General features: G+C 40.0%; 1 pseudogene; it reads right to left on the bottom strand.

Annotated features, from left to right (window-relative positions):
- LOC149247921 (ubiquitin-activating enzyme E1 2-like) overlaps positions 1 to 17,079 on the bottom strand; it is a 155,183-nt pseudogene extending 138,104 nt beyond the window's left edge.
- Between the last annotated feature and the right edge of the window lie 7,918 nt (positions 17,080 to 24,997).

Raw genomic sequence — 24,997 nt, 5'->3', positions numbered from 1 at the left:
CACTCTCGCACATTGGTGACTGCATAAACCATGTGGGTCATATGGGCCAAAACTCTTGGTGCTGAACTTAAACTTCTTGAAGTCTACCACCTCGACATCCACTTCTTTAAAACTCCTGATTGCGTACAACCCTATTTTCATAGGAAGCATAGGCCATGGTGCCTTCTTCTTCCTGTGAAATCCAACTAATAACCATGTCAAGATGTGGTATGCAACCTCATGCATGACCAACTTGTCCATAGAAAAAAATGGCAATACATGTGGAGCTTTCTATGTGTTGTACATCCTGATGAAGGTTCCCTTCGGTGAGGTGTACCAATCTACAATGTTCAACAATGCCTCCATTTCTACCTAGGACATGCTAGGCAGATCTTGTTTAAAGATAACTGTGTACATAGGGGTCATGAAATAGTCATATATTCTAGCCATGAATCCTCGGTAGCTGCAATCTGAGAGCAACTTTAAATATACATTCACAACACTCTCTCAAGGTTTCCATGCCCAACCCATGCTAGGAAACTGTTGATAGGCACAGATTGCATTGAGAAAGTAGGAAAGCATGAAGAATCTTTCTTGTTGATCGTTAGGTGGACTTCCAGCATTGGATAGATGCACTTTCAATTAGAGATCCAACATGTTGGACCAGTTGAACGATTTTCGTTCACTTTCTAGCTGATCCAACATAGCAACCCGCCTTTGTGGGAAGGTCTCTTTACTCCCTTGACCATACAAGCGGCATGAAAAGATGAACAATAACTCATATGCCTTCCTGAGTGTCTTCGTCCTATATATCTATTTGGGTGTCATCTTGAAATTTGTTGGCTCCTTGACCCATTGCTTCAAGATGTCTCTTGTGTTCGTGTTGTTGTTGGGAGTGTAGAACGGTGCATGCATCCTACTCAATGGCAATGGAAAATGATATATCTCCTGATAATCCTCCATCCTAAAGGAAGCAAGCCTCGCTCCACTGACACTTCTTAGTATCATCGTCTCAGGATCAATGTGTGAGATAATGTAGTGGATCACATCTATGTATGGAAACACAGGAAACCTTCATGCAACCTTTTACAATCCTCAAATACGGATGTTCACATAGACCTATCGATCCAACAGATTCTCCTCAAATATGCATGAGAAGATGGTGTTGATATATTGCCATGTGATCTTGCTGTATTTCTCAATGAACATGTGTCAATCTGTGTACACGGGAAAGCTCATAGACCCCTCTTCAACCACGTCCCTAGTACTAGTTTCAACTATGTCTTTTGATCCAGCTCTCTTCAAGGCCATGATACTGGCATTGCTGAGAAACTACTAAAAAACCGTGGTACCTGGAAACAAAGAAGACACTCATGGAAAAACAATTTAAGCTAAAAAAATCAAACAAATCAAAAAACATTCGAGCAACTAACTAGTGATTGTTGGGAAAGATCCTGCAGCATTGACTTCGGGAAGTTGGGAGACTGTTAGCTGGAACTGTGCATTGCATAGTCCCGGCTGCCAGTGAGGTTGACTGCTAGCTGGATTTGTGTAATGCATAGTCCAGTGAGGCTATCTCTTGATTGAAATTGTGCGTTGGCATTATAGTTAGCCTAGGTTGTTGGCTGGAACTGTGCATTGCACAGTTCTTGTGTGTAGGATTGGGGACTAGCTCCTAGGATTGCACAAATCACAACTGGGAGAGAGTGTAGGCACCTTGTATGCAATTCTTGGAGGCAAGGCAGAGCCTTGACTACTAGGAACATGTAGATAATTTTGCAAGAGACAAGATCTGGGCCAAGTCAGCCCAGATCTGCCTAATGGAAACCTAAAAACATGAAGGATTGAATTTGTGTATGAAGTTGGTGCAGATCTGAGTTAATAGATATGCATGTAATTTAGGCAAGTGCAAAAATCAGTAAGATGGAAAAACCAAGAAGCTCATAAAGCGAGTCGTTCAAATGATGACTTTGAGTGTAGAAACAATGTTATTCATGCGAACTAAGGAAAGGTAATGAAAAACTTGAAACAACACTTCTACAAGCTAAAGCACATTGAAATTATAGCACTTGTTTAATAAAACCAAGAAAATAATACTCATACAAGCCGAAAACCAAAAAGCAGCTGAAAAAATGGCAAAAAGCATGCAAAGAAAAACTTACCTAGAAAATTTGTGCCGACTATGCTGAAGGTTCTATTGTCGCTCCCAGAGACAACCTTGGATTGCTTATAAGACCACTGCTTGGGCATATCTAGATTTTGTGTGTCTCAAATGATTCTGACTAAAATGGGTATATATATATATATATATATGAATGAATGGGTTGGTTCATTCATCCAAAGGTATAAGTCATGTATTTCTGGTACTTCTTGACATATGCAGTTCACAGAAATATTTGCATAAAATAATGGAGGCTCAGTAGTTCAAGGACTTAAACTTTAATAAGATTTTATAGAGAAATATGAGAGAATAAGAAGAAAGTGCAACTCATCACATAGAGTTTAAAGCAACAAGAATTCTACATTTAACACATAAAGCTTGAAGCATTAAGAATTTCAACACTTACCTGAGTCATCGCTAGATATAATGGAAAAAAGAGAGACTGAATTCTTTGATTCATTTAGTGTAATTTTAAAGATATAATATCAATAATCCATACAGGAATATGAATTAAAAAGTCAGTACAAATGAATCTATAAGGAATTATGAAATATTTCTAGCAGCTATGATTGCATGAATTCATAGAAGAAACATGAACATAATGGGTTTTAGCAGAGCGATGAGATTTTGTAATACTCGAAGGGGGAATTACCACCATTTCCTTCATATTATGAATGATGTGTATTATAAAGTCACACAGTTTGAACATAACATGTAGTTTTTTCTTTAGGGATTTTGAACCTTTGTAGAGTGTTTCTTCCTCCTATTTATCTAGAGGGGAGTTTTTGAACATTCATTATGATAAAATATCTTATGCCAAGTCTCTGCTATCAAATCAACTAGCTGTCTCGGCCACGGATGGCTCTGTGGCCCAAACACATTACAAAATATTAATTGCCTCATTAAAGGGTGGCACATTTTAGGGTAATAAAACAAGTCAACAGTCAGATAATAATTTTAACAAAATATCTTCATGCCCATCCCTGTGATCGATGCTACTTTAGGTTGAATTTTGCTCACGGTCTGGCCTCCTGTGTTACTCAACCGACACCTGTCACTTCTACCTTTACTGCTTGAACCACTCATCCTTTAAAGCTGGGATTAGGCACTATCAGTTTCATGCCATAGTACTAAAGTAGAGGAACCAATGGCGGTACTTCACCTTCCCTCTGTATGGGAGCACCATGCTAGATAATAAATTCCTTCGGAGCCATTAAGTACTTTTTTAGTTTTGTCAGTGTTAACTGACATTTCGTCTCACAAGGGACATGTCTGGGTCTGTCCATGTTGATTTTGAATGCTCCATATACTTTATTAAATGCCACAGTTGCCGACCCACCTCGCCTTAAACTTCTACACTACCTAGTCCTAGAGTTCCCGCATTCTATATTTTCCATTGAAAGCCTTTACAGGATCGGGCCTTCAGATCCACTCTAGCCCATTTTTCTTCATGTGACTGGGGGCTATGACTAGGTTTCTAGTCCTCGAGAGCTAGGGCCTTTGGACTCCCCTCAGGGGGTCTTTTTCCTTTGTTATGTGGAATACAGCATACCACCGATTTATAATGCTTTTCCTTTGGTATCTCCCCTTGACACTTGCGATTGTCGATCTGTGGGATCGGGCCCACCCAGGATATCACAATCAAAATGTGGGAGAGAGAGCCTTTTAACCTCCTTTCACAGCCTCGGCCAATTGTCTGGACGTGAAACTTTCATAAGGCATGACACATAAAATATCGAATCCGGGAGGTTCGTTCGCATATCACAATCACAGGTCGGAAGGGACTTCAGTAGAGGAGGGACTTTGCTTTGTGCAATCGTCAATTTCCAATTTGTGATGGGTTACATCATCACTGCCAAGTGTCACTTTGTGTGAGGTGACACGTGTCACCTGAAAATGCCCTATTAAGACCCTGAAAATGCCAGATTAGCATGCAACTTGTCCGCCATACCTCCATGTCATCTCCGTACTACCACATCATGATGATGTCACCAGCCATGTGGATTCATAGGGACCAATGGTATTTTGCAATGTGGCCCCCTGGTGGAGAGAGAAAAGGGCCTGTCAAACCTTGTTTTTTCGCTCCAATCCTTTGTTAAATGGATTTCAGCCCCTCCATGTGCTTTACACTATATCGAGACTTCTCCACTTCATAGTATTTTTAAGCTCAGTCCTGTCCATAATTGTTGATTGCTAATATTGCCGGGGGTTCGATATGCGGGATCCCCCCACTACCAATAAGACGATAAACTGTTCCTGAGGCCCTTTGATCGCCGATAAGCCAATGAGCCATGCCTTGTGATCCGAATCAGATCCATAAACGACTGTCAAAGAACCATGACTAAATCAGGTCGAACAAATCTTTGAAAATTCCAAAACAGTGATCGAAAACACCCTGAACCTGTGTCCATGACAGCCGGCATGGAACGATGAGGACCTCGGTCAAAACGCGCTAACCAAGGACCATGGAGACTGCGCAGGAGGTCGATGTAGCCCCTGGGAGCACTGAAACGGGAAAATGAGCTGATTTTCAATGCCGATTAGTGGGGCAAATAGGGCCGAAATCGAGGGGCCTTAAGCCCTTGGTCATGTTGGGAGCCAGAGGACCGCGGGTGGAAAAAGGAAAAAGGGCTAATGTACGAAGGCAGGACCTCCGCCCTCGAAACCTACGGTTTTGATCGGGGTGCCCTTGAATGGTAAGAGGTTTTGGAGGAAGCGGAGTGATCACATTCAGCGATCGACGCATAGTAGCGGAGGTGAGAGGAAAACCGCCGTGATCGCACGTTATCGGTCGAGCAAGTCAACCGCACTCGACGTGCGTATGATGTTGGATTTGGAGGAGCCTAGATCGGATGGCTGAGATTACTCCTGATGGAAAGAAGCGGAATCGACAGGAAATTAAGCCACGTTCTAAAGGGATGTGGAATCCATTTGACTGCCACGGTGGAGAAAGAACACATACACAACATAACGGAAGAAATGAATTGATGAGTAGGCTGGCGCTGTTCCAATGGAGACACGTGGCTACTTCCCGAGCATTCATGTTGATGCCGAATAGGGAACTCCCAGCATGTAGGCAGAAGGAGAATCGACACAGGCAGGAGAGGAACCGAACAAGCATGAGGATCGGATGGCTAAAGCCATGAACAGAGACAGTCGAATTAATGAGGAATAGAGAGGAGTTCGAGAGACCAAGAAAGGCAGTGAACAGTCAACCCTGAGAGGAGGACTAAACATAGAGAACAATAAAGCCAAGCAAAGGAGACAGAGGGTCGGGCTGACCACAGGCAGCATCGAGCACCAGAGATCTTGAAGATTCAAGCCTTCCCATAGAGGAATCTGTCCAGATTGAGCATCACAGTTGGCTCTTTCGACTGTAGACCGAGGGTCACAGAGCTGGTAGGAGGAACAGGAGTCTGTGTACTCTGAGTGGCTTAGGGAACACCGAGAACCACCCTGCCAAGCAAACCTGTTTCAGGAGAACTCGCATTGAGACCCTGTATTTGTAATTCTCTTCTTAAAGACACAATAAAACAAGGCCACCATTGAATCTAGACTGGAGATGTAGCCTGGAGAATAGGGTGAAATCCTTATTAAAACGGTTTGTGTCTTTGTGTTGCTTACTATATTTCTCTGTTGTCTTTCCATTTAAATGTCTGTGTATTGCCAATATGATCAATCCATTGCTTAAATAACTTAGAACACACACCATCACATCAGTCTGTAATACCTTTTGTTTAATAAATATTCAACTGATGTCACCCATAGGGTGATTTTCAGATCAAGTGGTATCAGAGCTCTAGGCTATAAGGTTAGACAAGCTTGTGTTGCTTTAGCTGTGAATGCTCACTAGATCAAAGCTCAAATTAGGAGAAGGAGAGTTGGTGGAAACTAATCCTGAAATTGGGAGAGTCTATTCTTCAAAGACAATGTCAGAGGAAGGTTCTATAGGGCCAGACCCTCAATTTATAGAAGGTTTCCTAGCTATAAAATCTATGGTCGAAGAAATGTATAGGGAATTTAGAAAGCATAAGGATGAAGATTCATCAGGCTCTAAACAAGATAAAGAAGAAGATGATTCTCATTCCCAAAACCACTCCAAAGGAAAGGGGAAAGAAGAAAGCTTTCTCACACCTCCTAATAGCCCTGTGCATCATAAGAAATCATCTTTGATTAAGTTAGATGTTAAATTTGATTTGCCTATATATGATGGAGAGCTAAATGGTGAAAAGTTGGACAATTGGATTAGACAAATTGATGTGTATTACAGAGTACAGAACATAGACTCAGACAAGAGTAAGATTCAGCTGGCAAGCCTACGCCTAGGAGGCACTGCCTTGGTTTGGTGGGAAGGCAGAACCCAAGCTGATATGAAAAGACATGGTAAGACCATCTCTGTCTGGAGTGAATTTGTTACTGCAATCCAAAAGCAATTCTATCCATTGGCCTACATGCAACAAGCCATGATGAGTTGGCAAACTCTTCGGCAGTTGAAGGGGAAAAGTGTGCAAGGGTATACTCAAGAGTTCAGAAAAAGAGCATTGATGTTGGGTATCTCATTAGACTCATCAGAGACTCTTTTGAAGTACATTGGTGGTCTACATAGCTACATGAGGCATACCATCCTCATGTTTAATCCCACTAGTATAGATGAGGTATCTGTACAAGCTACTCAACTAGAAGCTAGAGGAAAGAATGGAAATCCAGAAGTTGGGGGACCATCCCAACCCACTGTAAGGAAGAGCAAGGAGAAAAGGAAGCAGAAGTGGAAAGCAAGGAAGGCTAACACTGCACAAAAAGGCAAAGCTTCATGCACCAACTATAAAAAGGAGGGGCATGATGATGAGCACTGTTGGATTCTGCATCCAGAGCTGAGACCTAAGAAGTCTGAGGGTAGGAAGAAGAAGACTGCTACAGCTATTCAGAAAGATTTGAGGTTAGACTTGGGAGATGAAACAATCATTGCAGCCACATGTATAAAAGGTAAGAATTCTGAAGCATCTACTAGTATTTCTTCTCAATCTGTTGTTGATGAAGAATATGAGAGGAAAAGACATGAGCTTTTCCATATTCGAGTTATTTCCAAAAATCAAAAGATTGATACTTTGTTTGATAGTGGCTCACAAGTAAATCTGATTTCTGAAGCAATTGTAAAGAAATTGGGATTAGCAACTACACCTCATAAGAAGCCATACCCATTAGGATGGTTGAATGATAAAGCACAACTACAAGTGACTAGACAATGCAAACTAAAGTTTTCTTTTGGGTCAAAATTTGTAGATGAGGTTGAGTTAGATGTATTTCCTTTAGATATATGTGGAATTGTTTTAGGAAGTCCCTACTTGTATGATAGAAAAGTTATTTTCTATAGAGCTGAGAACAAGTATCTACTTGTTAAAGATGGAATCAAATACCTTGTAAGGGCTCATAAGCTCAAGAATAATTATACTCTCATAAACTCAGGACAGATGAAAAGCATGATAAATTCATGCAAACAGTTCTTACTAATGGTTGTAAAGGAAAAGAAATCTGATAAAACCAATGTATTTGGGGGCTGTAATGCTAATCACAAGATGATATAGAAAAGTTTGTTTCAGAGTATGATGTCTTATTTCAAGGACCACAAGGTCTGCCACCCAAAAACGGAATAGTACATGATATTATTTTGTAGCAAGATGTTCCTTTGCCTAACATTGGGATGTACATGTTGTCTGCTTTAGAGAATGCTGAAATCAAGATGCAGGTGCAGGAGTTGCTCGAGAAAGGGTTCATCAGGCCTAGCACGTCACCATGTTGGTCACCAATTGTTTTGGTGAGAAAGAAAGATGGCTCGTGGAGAATGTGCATTGATTACTTTGCACTGAATAAGATAACAATCAAAAATCGTTATCCTCTTCCTCGCATAGATGATCTTTTAGATTAATTGAAGGAAGCTGTTTATTTCACCAAGGTGGATTTGCACAGTGGATACCATCAGGTCAGCATTGCAGAACAAGATGCATGGAAGACTGCTTTCAAAACAAAGCAGGGATTGTATGAATGGCTGGTTATTCCTTTTGGCCTAACTAATGCTCCTGCTACTTTCATGAGATTAATGAATGATGTACTCAGACCTTTTCTTGATGATTTCGTTATTGTGTATCTGGATGACATTCTGATTTTTAGTAAAACGTGGGAAGAACATTTAAAGCATGTTAAGCAGACATTAGATGTTTTGAAAAGAGAAAAACTTTATGTTAAACTCTCCAAATGTGAATTTGGCAAAACCTATCTAAATTATTTGGGTCATATAGTAGGGGGAGGTGAATTGAAAATAGATCCCTCTAAAGTGGCAGTCATTGTAAACTGGCCTAAACCCAAGTCTGCTATAGAGATGAGAAGCTTCTTAGGAGCAGCACAATATTGGAGGAAGTTCATTTCAAACTTTTCCTCAATTGCATCTCGCTTACATGCTTTGACATGATTGAACAAGGTGTTTCACTGGGGAGGCAAACAGCAGAAAGGCTTCGACACCTTGAAAGAAAAGATTAGTACAACACCTATACTAGCACTGCCAGATCAACAAAGACCATTTGAGATCCAAACTGATGCCAGTGACTATGCCATGGGAGCATTGTTGACACGGCACGGTAAAAACATATGTTATCATTATGAGACTTTTAATCCTGCAGTAGTTAACTATCCTACCTATGATAAAGAATTGTATGCATTAGTTCAGAGTGTGAAAAAGTGGAAACATTACTTAATGGGGAAAGAAACAATAATACATACTAATCATCAACCACTTCAATATCTACACTCCCAAACTAAGTTGCAACAGTCAAGACATTATATATGGATGGGTTTTCTACAACAGTTTCATTTAGTCATTAGATACAAAAAGGGCATACATAACAAGGTTGCAGACATGTTATCTAGACCCATTATAAATGCATCTACCATACTTAAGCATAATTATGTGCTGCATGAAAGCTACATAGAACAATATGCTCAGGACATGGACTTTAAATATGTATATGCAACTTTGAGTCAAGGCAAAAGAGTAGAAGAATTGGACTATCGTGTGAAGTACCGACTCTTATATCATTGTGGGAAACTCTGCACTCCACAAACTGAGAGAATAAAGATAATTAGGGAAGCACATACTTCTTTGATATCAGGTCACTTTGGGGTAAGTAAAACAGTTGCACAGCTGCAAAGGTTCTGCTATTGGCCGAAAATGAATGAGACAGTTTCTAGATATGTAGAGGGATGTGCTATGTGTGCTAAAAACAAGCCCAGTAACAAAAAACTAGGCTTATACACTCCACTACCAGTTCCTTCTAACCCTTGGGAAAGCATTTCCATGCATTTTGTTGGAGGACTGCCTAAATCTAGGAAAGGTCATGACTATTTGTATGTTGTTGTGGATAGGTTCAACAAAATGTGTATCTTGATACCCTGTAGTAAACATATTACAGCTGAACAAACTACAAAATTATTCTTTGAACATGTATGGGTTCATTTTGGATTTCCCACTTCTATTGTATTTGATCGAGACACCTGATTTTTGGGGAAGTTTTGGTCCAGTCTGTGGGAACTAATGGACACCAAATTGAAGAAAATCACAACTTTTCATCCACAAACAGATGGCCAGACAGAAGTAGTTAACAGGACGGTGATCCAGTTATTGAGAGGATATTGCAGCAAACATCCTAAGCTTTGGGATGAGCACTTGTGTTATGTGCAGCATGCTTACAATAGAGCCAAAAACTCTTCTACACAGAGATCTCCTTTTGAGACCTTTTTCGGTTTCATACCAAGGTCTCCTTTGGATTTTGTCTTTGGTAAAGATACCATGGTTGATAGACATGGTGATGTGGACAAGGAAACTAGGTTCATTGAACAAATCCAGGAGATCCACCAGGCGATACAGGAACAACTGGAAATGAGCCAGGCCAAGTACAAGGCTAGGCATGATAAGCATCGGATGGAGAATAGTTTTCAAGTTGGAGACCAAGTCTGGCTGTATATCAGCAAGGACAGGATGCAAGGTGAAGGTAAAAAGCTAAAACCTATCAGGTATGGACCCTTCAAGATACTTGAGAAGATTGGTGAAAATGCTTTTCGCCTTGATCTACCAGCTTACATGCACATTTACTCAGTCGTGAACGTAGATTTCTTGAGGTTGTTTGAACCTTCAATGGTTGAGGACCCTAAAGAGCATATTCAATTAACTTCTGTTGATGACCTGCTACCTGAATATCTTAATGAGTTACAGGAAGATATAGTGTTGGATAGGAAGTAAGGACGATGCGCATCGGACAAATGGAATACCTCAAGATTGGGCTTAAAGGTTTGAAGCTGAGCAATGTGAAGTGGATTGAGATTGGACAAGTGAGTCAACAGTTTCCTCACTTAGTTGATGCTTGAAGAAAACCAACTTTTGGTGGTCCAAAAGCTTTTCAGTAGGGAGGCAGTGATCCGAATTGGATCCATAAACAACTGTCAAAGAACCATGACTAAATCAGGTCGAACAAATCTTTGAAAATTCAAAAACAGTGATCGAAAACACCCTCAACCAGTGGCCATGGTAGCCGGTGCGGAACGACGAGGACCTTCGTCAAAGCGCGCTGACTGAGGCCCATGGAGACTGTGCAGGAGGTCGATGTAGCCCCTAGGAGCCCCGAAATGGGAAAAGGAGTTGATTTGCGATGCGCGATTAGCGCCTAATCGCGCATCGCTGGGCAAACAGGGCCGAAATGGAGGGGCCTTAAGCCCTTGGTCACGTTGGGAGCCAGAGGACCGCAGGCGAAAAAAGGAAAAAGGGCTAGCGTATGAAGGCGGGACCCATGCCCTGGAAACTGACGGTTTTGATCAAGGTGCCCCTGAACGGTAAGAGGTTTTGGAGGAAGTGGAGCGATCACACTCAGCGATCTATGCATGGCAGCGGAGGTGAGAGGAAAACCACCATGATCGCGCGTTATCAGTCAAGCAAGTCAACCACACTCCATGTGCATATGACGTTGGATCTGGAGGAGCCCAGATTGGACGGCAGACATTTCGCCCGATGGAAAGAAGCGGAATCGACAGGAAATTAAGTTGCGTTCTAAAGGGATTTGGAATCCGTTTGACCCCCCTGGTGGAGAAAGAACGCATACACGACGTAATGGAAGAAATGAATTGATGAGCAGGCTAGCGCTATTCCAATGGGGACACGTGGCTACTTCCCGAGCGTTCATGCTGACACTGAACAGGGAACTCCCAGCACGCATGTAGAAGTAGAATTGACGCAGGTGGGAGAGGAACCGAATAGGCATGAGGATTGAATGGCTAAAGCCATGAACAGAGACAATTGAATTAAGGAGGAATAGAGAGGAGTCTGAGAGACCAAGAAATATAGTGAACAATCAACCCTGAGAGGAGGACTGAACACAGAGAACAATAAAGCCAAGTAGAGGAGACAGAGGGCCGAGTTGACCATAGGCAGCATCGAGCACCAGAGAGCTTGAAGATTCAAGCCTTCCCATAGAGGGATCTGTCCATATTAAGCATCACAGTTGGATCTTTCCACTGTAGACCGAGGGTCAGAGAGCTGGTAGGAGGAACAGGGGTCTGTTTACTCTAAGTGGCTTGGGGAACACCAAGAACCACCCTGCCAAGCAAACCTGTTTCAGGATAACTCACACTGAATCCCTGTATTTGTAATTCTTTTCTTAAAGACACAATAAAACAAGGCCACCACTAAAGCTGGACCGGAGATATAGCCCTGGAGAATAGGGTGAACTCCTTATTAAAACTATCTGTGTCTTTGTGTTGCTTACTGTATTTCTCTGTTGTCTTTCCATTTAAATGTCTGTGTATTGGTAATCTGATCGATCCGTTTCTTAAATAACATAGAAAACACACCATCACATGAGTCTGTAATACCTTTTGTTTAATAAACATTCAACTAATGTCACTCATAGGGTGAATATCAGATCACCTTGGGACCCGCCGATTTGCAATTTGTGCTATCAGCGATAGGCCGATCACAGATTTCACTACCTTCCCCTGCTACTATTTTAGAAAAGCCCCAGTTGTGATTTGTGATGAGCCTGACCCTTAGCCATTTTTCCTTTGTTTTATGGCTTTTAAAGGGAATCTTCAATTTTCTCTAACTTCTAATCTCAGATTCCATTTTTGGACTTCCACCTACCGTCGAAAAGCTTATTCTGAACACTATACAGTGGAGAGGGTCAGATTTAGCTTTGAGAGATTCTATGGCTTGTAAGAAGGATGCAAACCTCTATGTACTTTGGTACTCTTTGTACAACTGGAACTCTATTTTCAGAAGGTGACAACATTCACTCCACCTAGGGACAATGCCTTTTTAGCAAGGTGCTGACAACCTGCAAACTGTGAACTTATCCTTTGGGCATGGAGTCTTTTCTAAACAAACGATAATTTTGTGAAAATGGAATTTTCAACATAAATTGGAAGTTTCATATAAAAATTACAATACACACACCAGTATTTACAATGAGTGCAAGAAAGGTACCTCTAGTTTTGGAAATAGAATTTCAGGAACTAGCCATTTACCGATATTTCCAATGATTCACCATCTAGATTCTCAACCATGTACATGCTATTTCCTCTCTCTTCTGCAATCTTGAAAGGGTCGAACCACAGCGGATCAAATTTTCTGTGTTTGTCTTTGTCTTCCCATCGAATGTCCCATCGGAGAACTAAATCTCCTCATTGAAGAGGTCGATCCTTGGCCTTCTTATCAAACAAGGATTTCATTGTTTGTTGGTAATTTGACAATTTGGTCCCCACTTGTTCTGTTTTCATGAAGCTTGACCAGGCACTTGGCACTTGGCCCTTCCTCAGCTTCTTGTAGTAACTTCATCACTGGCATTGCTAATTAGATTGGGAAGACTGCAACCTTACCATACATTAGCTCAAAAGGATATTTCCCCATGGATCATTTATGAGTTACTCGATTGGCACATAGGGAAAAAATCAGTTAGGAGACTCAGTTCCTCTCATTCTCGGTGATGGTCTTCTTCAACACCCTCACCAAAGATTTGTTTGAGGATTCAGCCAAGCCATTACCTTGAGGATAGTAGGTAGTGGAGTGCCTGATAATGATATTGAATTTCTAGCAAAATCTAGTGAATTTAGAATGTTTGAAGAGTTGAGAATTGTCAGTGATAATTTTGATAGGACAACCAAATCGAGATAGTATGTTCTCCTCCATAAACTTAATTACCACTGAATCTATAGCATTTCTAGTTATGATGGCCTCTACCCACTTCGTGAAATAATCTATGGCCATTAATATCCATTTGTGTTGGCCACTGGATGGTGGGTTTATTTCTCCTATGAAGTCTAGTCCCCGCTGTCTGAAAGGTTCTTCCACATGCATTGGAATTAGGGGGAGAGGAGAGAGATTTTATCTCTCAACAAACACTTGACATTTCTGGCATGACTTGACCTGGGAATGAACATTTCCAAATAGCGTAGACCAATAGAATCCTTCCTTGAGGATTTTGTGTCCTGTGGTCTTCCAGTTGTAATGACCTTCACAAACGCCTCTATGAAATTCATCAATCACTTTATGGGTTTCTCCCTCTACCAAACATAGTATCAAGACTCCCATTGGGTCCATCCAGTAGATTTTACCATTGGATATGATATATTTTTTTTCTTGCAATCTGAGAGTTCAGTATTTTGATTTATCTAACCCCAACAGGCACCTCAGGAATAGGAGATAATGAATGATGTTATTATACCAGGGTGATCCCTCATATTTAGCATAGATCTTCTGCTCAGATTTTTCAATCCTGTTCTGATGATCCTCTTGTCTACCTTCCTCTATTATCAGCTTTATCCCTAGAGCTTGGCACTTAGATTCGGATAAAACCTTGGCTAACCCATGGCCTTTTATGAGCTTAGTAGGCTTTATTTCTAACTCATATTATTGTATATTTTCTATCCACCTACCACTTTTTCCTTCGCTGTCTTCTTGCACGAGGATGTCCTTGACCGCTTTCGTTGGGAGAAATGTTTTGATTTCTGATTGTAGCATATACATACGAAATGCCTTGAAAGCCTTAACTAGTTCATAGGCTTGTTTCTTGAAGATGTTATATTTCAGCTCAGCATCCCTCAACACTTGGTTGAAGAAGTCAATGGGCTCTTCATAGCCATATTTATTCTTTTGTAGGAGAACTGCAGGAATAGTATGCCGAGAAGCAAAATAGATGATATAGAAAGGCACTGAATAGTCGGGGTTGACTAGTACTAGGGCTTCAGAAAAGATTACTTAATTCAAATGAAAGGATCTTGGGGGCCAGGGCTCCACTTGAATTCATTTTTCTTCTTAAGCATGTCCGTAATACCCTTCACTATTTCTGCATAGTTGGGTATGAACCTCCTCAAGAAATTTATTCTTCCCAAAAAGGCTTCGACCTCTTTCTTATTTCTCGGTAGAGGAATATGAAAAATGGATTCGACTTATTTAGGATTAATCTTCACGCCTTCCTGCGCTTCTATGTGTCCTACTAGCTTCCCCTCACTCAGGGCGAACTAAGATTTCTTAGGATTCAAAGAAAGACCATACCTCCTACATTTCTTAAAGGTGAGCTTCAAGTGGAGGATGTTCTCTTCATCAGTCGTAGAAAAGACTATGATATCGTCTAAATAATGTTATAAAAATATATATTACGGAGCAATGGAACACATAAAATATTGCAGAAATATAAACAAAGAAAATGCATAAAACAAGAGAGACATAGATATATGTGGTTCACCCAGTTTGGGCTACGTCCACCCCGAACAACCAGTCCTTCCTTTCTATTATCCAGCAAAATGAAGAGACACAACCTACAGCAAATCCGCTGTAACTGTTTTCTCTCACAGTCTCACTTGTTTTTTTCTCACTCACCGAATACACATCTGTTACATAGCCTCAAATACAATGCCCTCATACAAAGAGAGGGGTTTCCTTCTAGGGCAAAAAAGCCTAAACTAAACATAAGTTCTACCGTCAGATCATCCGCCTAATGAACGACCCAGATTGACTAGAAATTAATATACTTTTACAAGGCAATTTTACATATGTTTTTAGCTTTGGGGGGGACAAGTCCCCCCCTGCACCCCCCTGTGTGGAGGGGTGTACAAACTTCCTGGGGTATACATCTGGCTGAAACAAAAGACCTCTGAACAATCATGCTCCACACACAACAAATAACCCACTACGAAATTGTCTTTATCCCCTACGAAAACTATGTCCATATCTCTCCGAAATGTGGCCCCTGCATTAATAATACTGAAAGGCATGCGAGCATACATTAATGTTCCCCACAGGGTGGTGAGAGTAGTCTTCTTCTAATCATCACAGTGGAATGCAACTTGGTTGTAACCAGAGAACACATCCATTATGGATATTCTGACTCAGGAAACCACCTTCTACAATATATAATCCATATTCAAAAATGGGTAGTTGTCTTTCGACAACGCCCTATTTAGATTTCAAAAATATACACATAGCCTTATTTCTCCATTCTTTTTCCGTACAGGGAATAAGCTGGCCATGCACTTAGACTACCTTAAAGGCACTATGCTATTTTTATATAGAAACTTCCTTCTTTTTCAATGGAGGGGAGTAAGAGTGGATTTATCTACTTGAGTTTCTTCTTGCATGGTTTTATTCCACTCTTTAAAGGAATATTATGTTGTATGATGTTAGTATGAAATTCTTTTAAATCCTCATAAGACCAAGCAAAAGCATCCTTGTGGATTTTGAATATATTTAAATACCTTTGTTTGTATTGCTAGAGAATTCCTTTTTATAGCCTGATCATCTGGGGTTCCTGCTGTGAAAAGATATTGCAATCTTCTACTTGATCGTCTATCTCCAGAGCCATTAGTTTGGGGGCTATGTCATCATTATTCAAAATTCTTTCCAGTGGGACTAGTCTGCGAGGAATGGTGTTGCCTTTCAGTTGTAGAATTCTGCGTCTAACCAGTGTGTCTTCCCACAAAGTGGTTTCTTGGTCTTCCTCTTTTTCCTCTTCTTGATCGATGGTTGAGTCAGTGAACTCCCCAATGACTTCTATAAATAATTTCACCTACTCGTCGTCCTTGAATACATGCTAGTGCTTGACATTATCAAGTATAGAGGGTCTGTATCTAAGTTCCACCTCATACCTGAGGAGCTAATTTTGAGGGGACTTGAAACTGCTTGCTGCTACAGAAAGGGAATAAACCATTATGTTTCCTTCTCTAGTTAGAAATTGGATATTAAAAGCTAGGAAGAAGTTATCCATCAGATCCCATATTTCATTCCGGTATATCCTTAATCTGGGGTGTTTGGTCTAGTACTGATTCCTTATCTGCCTTACAACCAGCTTAAAGCCCCCATAGACTGTTAGGCATTCAATATTCATATTCTTTGTTGTTTGTAGCCCAAGGAGAAATGCTTCATACTATGCCATGTTGTTGGTTACCTCAAACTCCAACTTGAATGAGAGGGGTATCAGGCTACCCTCGAGAGATTCCAACAATACTCCTGCTCCATTTCCCACTTTGGAATTTGCTCCATCAAAGTATAATTTCGATAGTTTGCTTTCATTTGCATGCTGGTGTTCTAACTTCCTTGCTAGGTGTATTGATGTTTCTTCCAAGATGTTATCATCTTATTGTAGGAACAGGGAGGAGAGGTCGATTTCTTTTCCATGCACTGGGGAGCTTTTTTAGGCTTTAGCTGGGGTCACAGTTTTTACAAACCTGGACTCTCTGTAAAACCTCCTTTGTTTTCCTCCAAACATGGGAATAATGGGATAAGTTAGATATAACTTGATATAGCCCGCTACCTTGGAACCCCAAGATCTCGATAGAAGCATGCTGAACTGAGGGAGAATAGTTGCCACTACTATGTCCATTACCACACTCTTCACAAGGATCTTAGCCATGTTTACCGCTAGATATTGTATCATTCCTAAACATTTGACCCTCATAGAGTGAAAGGAGTATAGGTCCTTATAGGGCTTGGTGATCTTCAAGCCAATTTGTTCCATCACTGCTAATGACATGAGGTTGTGTGAGGCTCCGGAGTCCAACATGCAATTATGCAATAAAAGGTCATGGATTAACAATGTCGCATAGAAGGGTGCAGTAGAAGGATCATGTTCTTCCACATGCGACCCAAAAACAATCATTGGCCTCTCTTCTTGAAGCTTTAAACAATCATGGGTGTGTGAAGAGGTGGATGGAAGCATTAATTGAGATAACTGAGATTTATAAGTAGGTTTCTCTAGAAGCTTAGTCAAAGGAACATAAATCTTTACCTTTTCAAGTTCCTTCTAAAGATTGAATGTAGGTTTGACATTTTCTATACCTCCTGGATCTGCTTCTCCTTCCTTACCACTGTTAGTTTTTAGCAGAACAGGTGCCTCCTTTTCTATATGTCCCTCGGAACTATTGCTTTCCTTATTTGAGGAGACTTTTATCTTGCAAGAGTTAGGATTCAGCTTACCTTTCCCTTTATTTGGTAGTGAGGGAATATCTTGGGGATCAGTTCCCTCTTGTTGTTATGGTTCCCTCAACCTATTTCTTGAAGATCTTAGATCATACCTTTGGTGTATCTATGCTTTCATGAAATCCACAAACTGTTTGCAATAATAATCTATATCCTCCTAATTTGCTACCGCTTCTCTATCATGAAGGGTCTCCTGGTGAGCCATATTTTCATGTTCTTCTTTCGAGAAGGAGGAATATAAGTTTTCCTTCATCTCATATGTATCGGATGATTGTTCATCGCGATCATCATATAAATATAGAGGATGAGGGATCTAATTGAGTTGTTCCTTTATTTCTCTTGGAAGTAACTTCAATGGAGGCCTTCTATATTGTGGGTTATAAGCCTGGTTGTTGCCTTGAGCATTTTGTTTGGAGAGAATATTGTTCTCAAGTTCAATCTTTCCAACATTATGCGATAAACTCCTTATGCGTTTATCTAGTTCATCCCACTTTAGATATGGTGATTCTTTAGCTTGACCAGAGGAGGATGCTTCTTCTTTCCCCCTTTTATTCTTAGTAGGTTCCAGCTTTGCTCTTGACTTCCCTGCCAAGATGAAATTTTTTTCCACCTCCAGAGAATCGACTTGGAGTTGATCTAAAGTGAAAGACTTCCTTTCTCTTAGTGTAAAAAAAAAGTCGGATTCAAAGCCTCCCAAAAAAATCTACCCGAGCAGCAGATGGAGGAGGCTTTATCTCACCAGGCAGGTTACTATACAACTTATTGAACCTTTTTATAAATTTTGAAGTGTCCTCTTTTAGATTCTTCCTTATAGCATTAAAATGTGTGAGGAGGTACTCATGATTTCTCTTTTCACCCCATTTTTATGTGAAAGAGTTTTTAAGTTCCTCCTAGGTAGTGATGGAGGCATTAGGTAGGGCTTTAAACCATTTTATAGCTTCTCCATCAAGGGATTGTACGAAGAGTCTTACGACCACATCCAGTTGTTCTACATTTAGATTCCTAACAAAAGCATAGAAGGTTTCAATGTGTCTCTATGCAGTTTTTTCATCCTCCCATTGAACCTAGGAAGAAGCCATCGGTAGTCCTGGGGCATAGCACTTAGGGGTTGAGGTAAATCAAGAGGGGCATATTTATTCAACAAAAAACCTAGAACAACCATATGGATTAATGGAGGGGGTTAATATTTTCCAGAGAAACTTGGGCCACAACCACATTGGTTGGAGCAACTAGACTGAAAGCAGGGTATGTAAGGGTCTTAGGAGTAAATCATGAGTAGTAAGTAACAATGGGTTTGGAGGTGGATGAGGAAGCTTCAAAGAATGATGAGATGGTAGCACAGGTAGTAGGAGTTTTCTCCTTCCATACTTTCCTGAAAATTAATTTCTCTGGGTCAAATACAAATGGGGTTTTCTGTTGAGAGGTATCTGAGGGAGTTTGAGGCTTTTTAAAAGCCAGGATGATAAATGATAATGGGGTTTGTGGAGTCGCCAAGGTGATGTGGATGCAATCAAAATTCCTTTTCTCACCTACACAAAGAGTGCTCAACTTGTCGTATCCTAGGGGAAAAATCCTTTAATAATTTCCCTAGCAATGACGACAGAAAAATATTGTCGCCCCCAAAGAAAACCTTGGATTGCTTACAAGACGAGTGCCTGGGCACATCTATATTTTGTGTGTCTCAAATGATTCTCAGGAAAATGGAGACATCACATATATATATATATATATATATATATATATATATATATATATATATATATATATATATATATATATATACATATATATATACACACATATATATATATATATATATAGATATATATATATATATATATATAGATATAGATATATATATATATATATATATATATATATATATATATATATATATATATATATATATATATATTAAAAGGAATAGTTTGGTTCATTCATCTAAAGTTATAAGTCATGTATTTCTGGTACTTCTTCACATATGCAGTTAAGAGAAATATGTGCATAAAAGCATAGAGGCTGAGTAGTTCAAGGACTTAGAATTTAATAAGGTTCTATATGGCAATGAGAGAGGATAAGAAGAAAGAGAAACTCATCACATAGAGCTTAAAGCATCGAGAATTCTACATTTAACACATAGATATTGAAGCATTAAGAATTTTTGTGCTTATTTGAGCCACGGGTACATATAATGGACAAAAGAGAGACTGAATGCTATGATTCATGTGAGTGAAATTTTAAAGATGTAATCTCAATAATCCATACATGCACATGCGTTAATAAGTAAATACTAATGAATCTATGAGGAAGTATGAAATATTTCTAGCAGCTATGATTACATGAATTCACAGAAGAAACATGAACATAATGGGTCTTAACAGAGGGATAACATATTGTAATACTCGAAGGGGGAATCACTACGATTTCCTTGATATTCTAAAAGATCTGTATTATAAATTCATATAGTATAAAAATAACATGTAGTGTTTTATTTAGGATTTCTAAACCTTTGTAGAGTGTTGCTTCCCCCTATTTATCTAGAGAGGGGAGTGCTTGAACATTCATTACAACAAAATATCTTATGCCGAGTCTTAGCTATCAGATCGACTAGATGTCTCGGTCATGGATGGTTATGTGGCCTAAAAACATTACAAAATATTAATTTCCTCATTAAAGGGTCACACTTTATAGGGTAATAAAACAAGTCAATAGTCATATAATAATGTTAACAAAATATCTTCATGCCAATCCCTGTGATTGATTCTTCTTCAGGTTGAATTTTTCTTATGGTCTAGTGTCCTGTGTTACTCACCTGACTCCCATCTTTTCTACCTTTACTGCTTGAACCATTCATTCTTTAAAGCTGGAAGTGGGCACTATCGGTTTCATGCCACAGTACTGAAGCAGAGGAACGATGGGTGGCACTTCATCTTCCCTCTGTATGGGGAAACCATGTTGGATAATCAAGTCCTCCTGAGCTACTAAGTCCTTGTTTACTTCTGTTAGCATCGACCTAGATTTCGTGTCACAAGGGGCATGTCTGGGTCTGTTCATGTCGAGTTTGAATGCTCCATCTCCTTTATTAAATGGCGCAGTTGCTAGCCCACCTCGCCTTAATGTTTTTCACTACTTGGTTTTGGAGTTCTCGCATTCTGGATTTTGCATTAAAAGCCATTACAGGATGAGGCCATCAGATCCACTCCAACCCATTTTTTTTCATGTGATCGGGGGCTATGAGCAAGTTTTTATTCCTCGAGTGCTAGGGCCTACAGACTCCGCTCAGGGGGTCCTTTTTCCTTTATTATGTGGAATACCGTATACCAACGTTTTAAAATGCTTTTCCTTTGGTATCTTCCCTTGACACTCGTGATCGCCGATATGTGGGATCGAGCCCACCCAGGATATTGCATTCGCAATGCGGGAGACTGAGCCTTTTTACCTCCTTTCATAGTGCTAAGTGATTGCCCGAATGCGAAACTTTCATAAGGTATGACACATAAAGTATCGCATCCGGGACTGTCATTCGCATATCGCAATCGCAGGTAGGAAGGGACTTCGATGGAGGAGGAAATTTTCTTTGTGTGATTTCCAATTGTCGATTTACGATGGGTGGCTTCATCACTACCGAGTGTCACTTTGCGAGAGGTGACATGCGTCACCCAAAAATTCCCCCTTAAGACCCTAAAAATGCTAGATCAGCATGCCACGTGTCCTCCATACCACCATGTCATCTCTGTATTGCCACATCATGATGACATCAGCAACCATGTGGATTCATAGGGACTAATGGTATTTGATCACGTGGCCCCTTGGTGGAGAGAGAAAAGGGCCCGCCCAACCTTGTTTTTTCGCTGCAATCTTTTGTTAAATGGTTTTTGGCCCCTCCCGGTGCTTTACACTATCTCGAGACTTCTCCACTTCACAGTATTTTTAACCCTAGTCCCGTCCAGAATCATCGATCGCTGATATTACAAGACCTCCGATGTTGTGAGAATTCTGATATGCGGGACCTCCCCATCGCCGATAAACCGATAGCCTCTGCTCGACGCCTCCAATCGCCGATAAGTTGATGTGCCATACCTTGGGACCCATCGATTTGTGACTTGTGATATCGGCGATCAATCGATCGCAGATTTTGCTGCCTTCCTCTACTGTTGTTTCAGAAAAGCCCCGATTTCGATTGGGATGAGCCCGGCCCTTAGCCATTTTTCCTTTGTTTTCTGGCTTTGAAAGGGTATCTTCAATTTGTGCTAACTTCGAATCCAGGAGTCCATTTCTGGACTTCCACCTACCATTGGAAAGATTATTCCGAACACTATCTAGCAAAGAGGGTCTAATTTAGATTTGAGAACTTCTGTGTCTTGGAATATGGATGCAAACCTCTATTTATTTTGTACTCTTTGTGTAAATGGAACTCTATTTTTAGAAGGTGACAACAGGTTCCTAGATGCCTCGGGAATGCCAGAGCTCCAAGATTGAATGTGAGGAATGAAATCTGAGGCATCATTTAAGTGGATGTGGTGAAATTAGAGTTTATGATGCGCATGCCAAAAATCTAGGAAAAAACGACACTTGGTGGGGTGATTCTAAAAATAGTTTTGCTTGTAACCCTTGCTGCTAAAAATAGATCCCTAAAATGTAGGGATTATTTTTCACTTTTTATTTTTTTCTTTTTTTAGAAAAAGTTGTCTGACATGCAAAGAAGTATTGCACAATTCTAGAGGGAATCGGGCAACCTACTGGTACATGCAATGGTCAGCGATGGAGGGAAAACTTTTGCATTGTTTCTAGACTGAGTGGTCCCAACTGCGTAGCCAAGTCTACGCAATTTTCCTAAGAAGTGATGCTGGGCTTCTCTATGCATTTCAGGGGAGCAGTGTAGCTGTCTAGTTCTGCACAATTTCGGAGAACAATGCAGTTGGCCTAGGCTTCTCTAGACATTTCTGGAGAGTAGTGTAGCTAGGCCAATTCTGCGCATTTATAAAGGGCAGTGCAGCTGACCTGGCCTACTCTCCGTAGTTCTGGAGAGCAGTGCTAGCTGGTTGGAACTACGCATTTCTAGAGGAAGGTTGGCTAGCCTGCTCTGTGTAATTTCTGAGTGCAAAGAAGCTATTGGGTTGCTCTGCACAATTTTTGAGGGGAAGACAAGTTGTCCTCCAATTTTGAGTAGTTTTGCTCGACAACCGATTGACCGGATGTGAACAAAGTGGTGGGTGTGCTTGTGGTTTATAGACGGGGAAAGTGAGTTGATTAAGAAAGTGTTAATGACAAAATGAAAACAAATAAACATAAGTACCTGATCAGTGCAAGATAACTATGATAATTTTGAGGAGGGAGACTCCAAAATGAAGTGAAGGCCAAATTTTGGAGGCTTATAATATTTAATTAAGTTAAAATGACTTAATTGACTTAGGTAATTCGAGTTGGAAGTGTATCTAGAGTGATGTAGAGTGATCCCTAAATTTCAAGTGCCCGAGTTGATTTCTTTTGAGTTGTAATTCGATAACTCAGTCTAACTGATTTATATTCAGTTAAACTAATTCTAATTGTTGGACGAACTTGTAGGAGGTCTAGTAGTGGGGACAGGCACTAGTGTATCCTCAATACCACACCAGTTAACTGAATATTCACTCATAAATAATTCATGCATGCCAGTTTAGAGGAAGACCCAGTTGAGATTAGAGTTCAATGATAATGTACTATCAATTGTATAATTTTCCAAGTTGTACATATGGTGCATGCAATCAGTTGAGAGCCTACGGATGGATTGCATAGTTATGGAGAGTGTATTTCCCAATTAAATACGGGCTAATTCTATTAGGAATTATGCAAGGAAGTAGGGGCTTGGAAGGTAGCAAAATTGGCTAAGTGTTGTCCTAAGTTGGCTTGTGAGCCAGCGAGATAGATTGTACTTGTGTAAGAATTGTTCGGGTTGACCAAGCATTGTATTTTATTCTCAGGTCTTCTAGTTAATGCAATATATATAGTTGGAGTTTTGAGCAATTTCTTTCCCCAGAGAAATATTGTGTTATGTACGATTGATATTCTTTATTTTCTTCTAATTGTGTTCATCGATCAATTTTAGATTTCGCTGAAGAGTAGATTAGATTCTTGTCTTGTGTTTTATCATATCACATAAGTTGTTGAATCTATAATAAAAATATACACACTTCAATCCATTTCACTTCATATAGGGTGCAGGGCCTTACATTGTCTTTGCTTTACTTCACTTCATCATTTGTTAGGGAAGGTGTATTGCATGAGCTAGGAGCCTCCTTTAAGAGGATCAAATATTTATAAAGTGAGGGAAAATGGCCATGCTTTAATAGAGTTTCTATGAAAGTAATCAACAACACTTCGTATTTGTCTCTTCTTCAGAAAGTATTTTATTTCTATCTATACGCTCTGCAAGGCATGTTATTGGATGAATCTTGTATTTCATCTCCATGACAAAATGTATCTCTTGAAAAATATAAATGCAAAATCTGAACACATTATTCTTAAACATTCGCAACTTATTGATGCATTATCTTATGTTCTAGTCGGTGGTGTACATAGTCTTTTGCTTCTATTTTTTTATTTTATCAATTAGTTAGAGTGCATTTTCTTCTCCTTTTTTTGTCATATTTGTTTGGTTGCTAGTTGAAATTCTCTCAGAAGAATTATAAACTACTTGAATTTATGTGGATTAATGAAAATATAGCTTGCTATGCATTGAGCAATGTGATTATATCCTCCAAAGCAGGTGCACAGTTCACTTCATATCCTGCGTGATTGTTAGTAATTTTTTACCTTTTCCTTTCAGCGCTCTCATATAGTTTCTGCTGGAAATATTTAAAATCTCGAGTACTGTACATGCACTGCTAATATTAACTATGCTTCAACTGGTGGTTCCAGGAAAACCATTAATAATTTCTCACAATGGAGCAAGCAGTGAATACCCTGGTTGTATGTATATTGCTTATCAGGCTACGATACGTGATGGAGCTGACTACATTAATTTCATTGTCCAAATAACAAAAAATGGTGTTCTTATCTATAGGGAATCAACACTTTATGATAGGAACAAATATCTTATCAAATTCAATGTTTTACCCATATTGCCTAACAACAGTACCAACCATCAACAAAATGGTGTTAGATACTGTTGGAAATAATACTGAGAGGGGGGGGGGGGGGGGGGGGGGGGGGGGGGGTGAATCAGTATTATCAAGACAAATATTTCCTTTTTCAACTTCAGATAATATACGCTACTTCAGTTAATAAAAACCGCGTATATACGCAACTTCAGATAAGGAAAATCGCGTATATAAAGAAAACTTATAATTTGATTTATCTTTCAGATGTCAGTT

The sequence above is a fragment of the Pinus tabuliformis genome, chromosome 7 (genome assembly GCF_031772625.1).
Source record: "Pinus tabuliformis cultivar Carrire ecotype Pingquan chromosome 7, CPIR1, whole genome shotgun sequence".
Taxonomy (NCBI): Eukaryota; Viridiplantae; Streptophyta; class Pinopsida; order Pinales; family Pinaceae; genus Pinus; species Pinus tabuliformis.
This window is presented reverse-complemented; position numbering and strand designations above follow the sequence as displayed.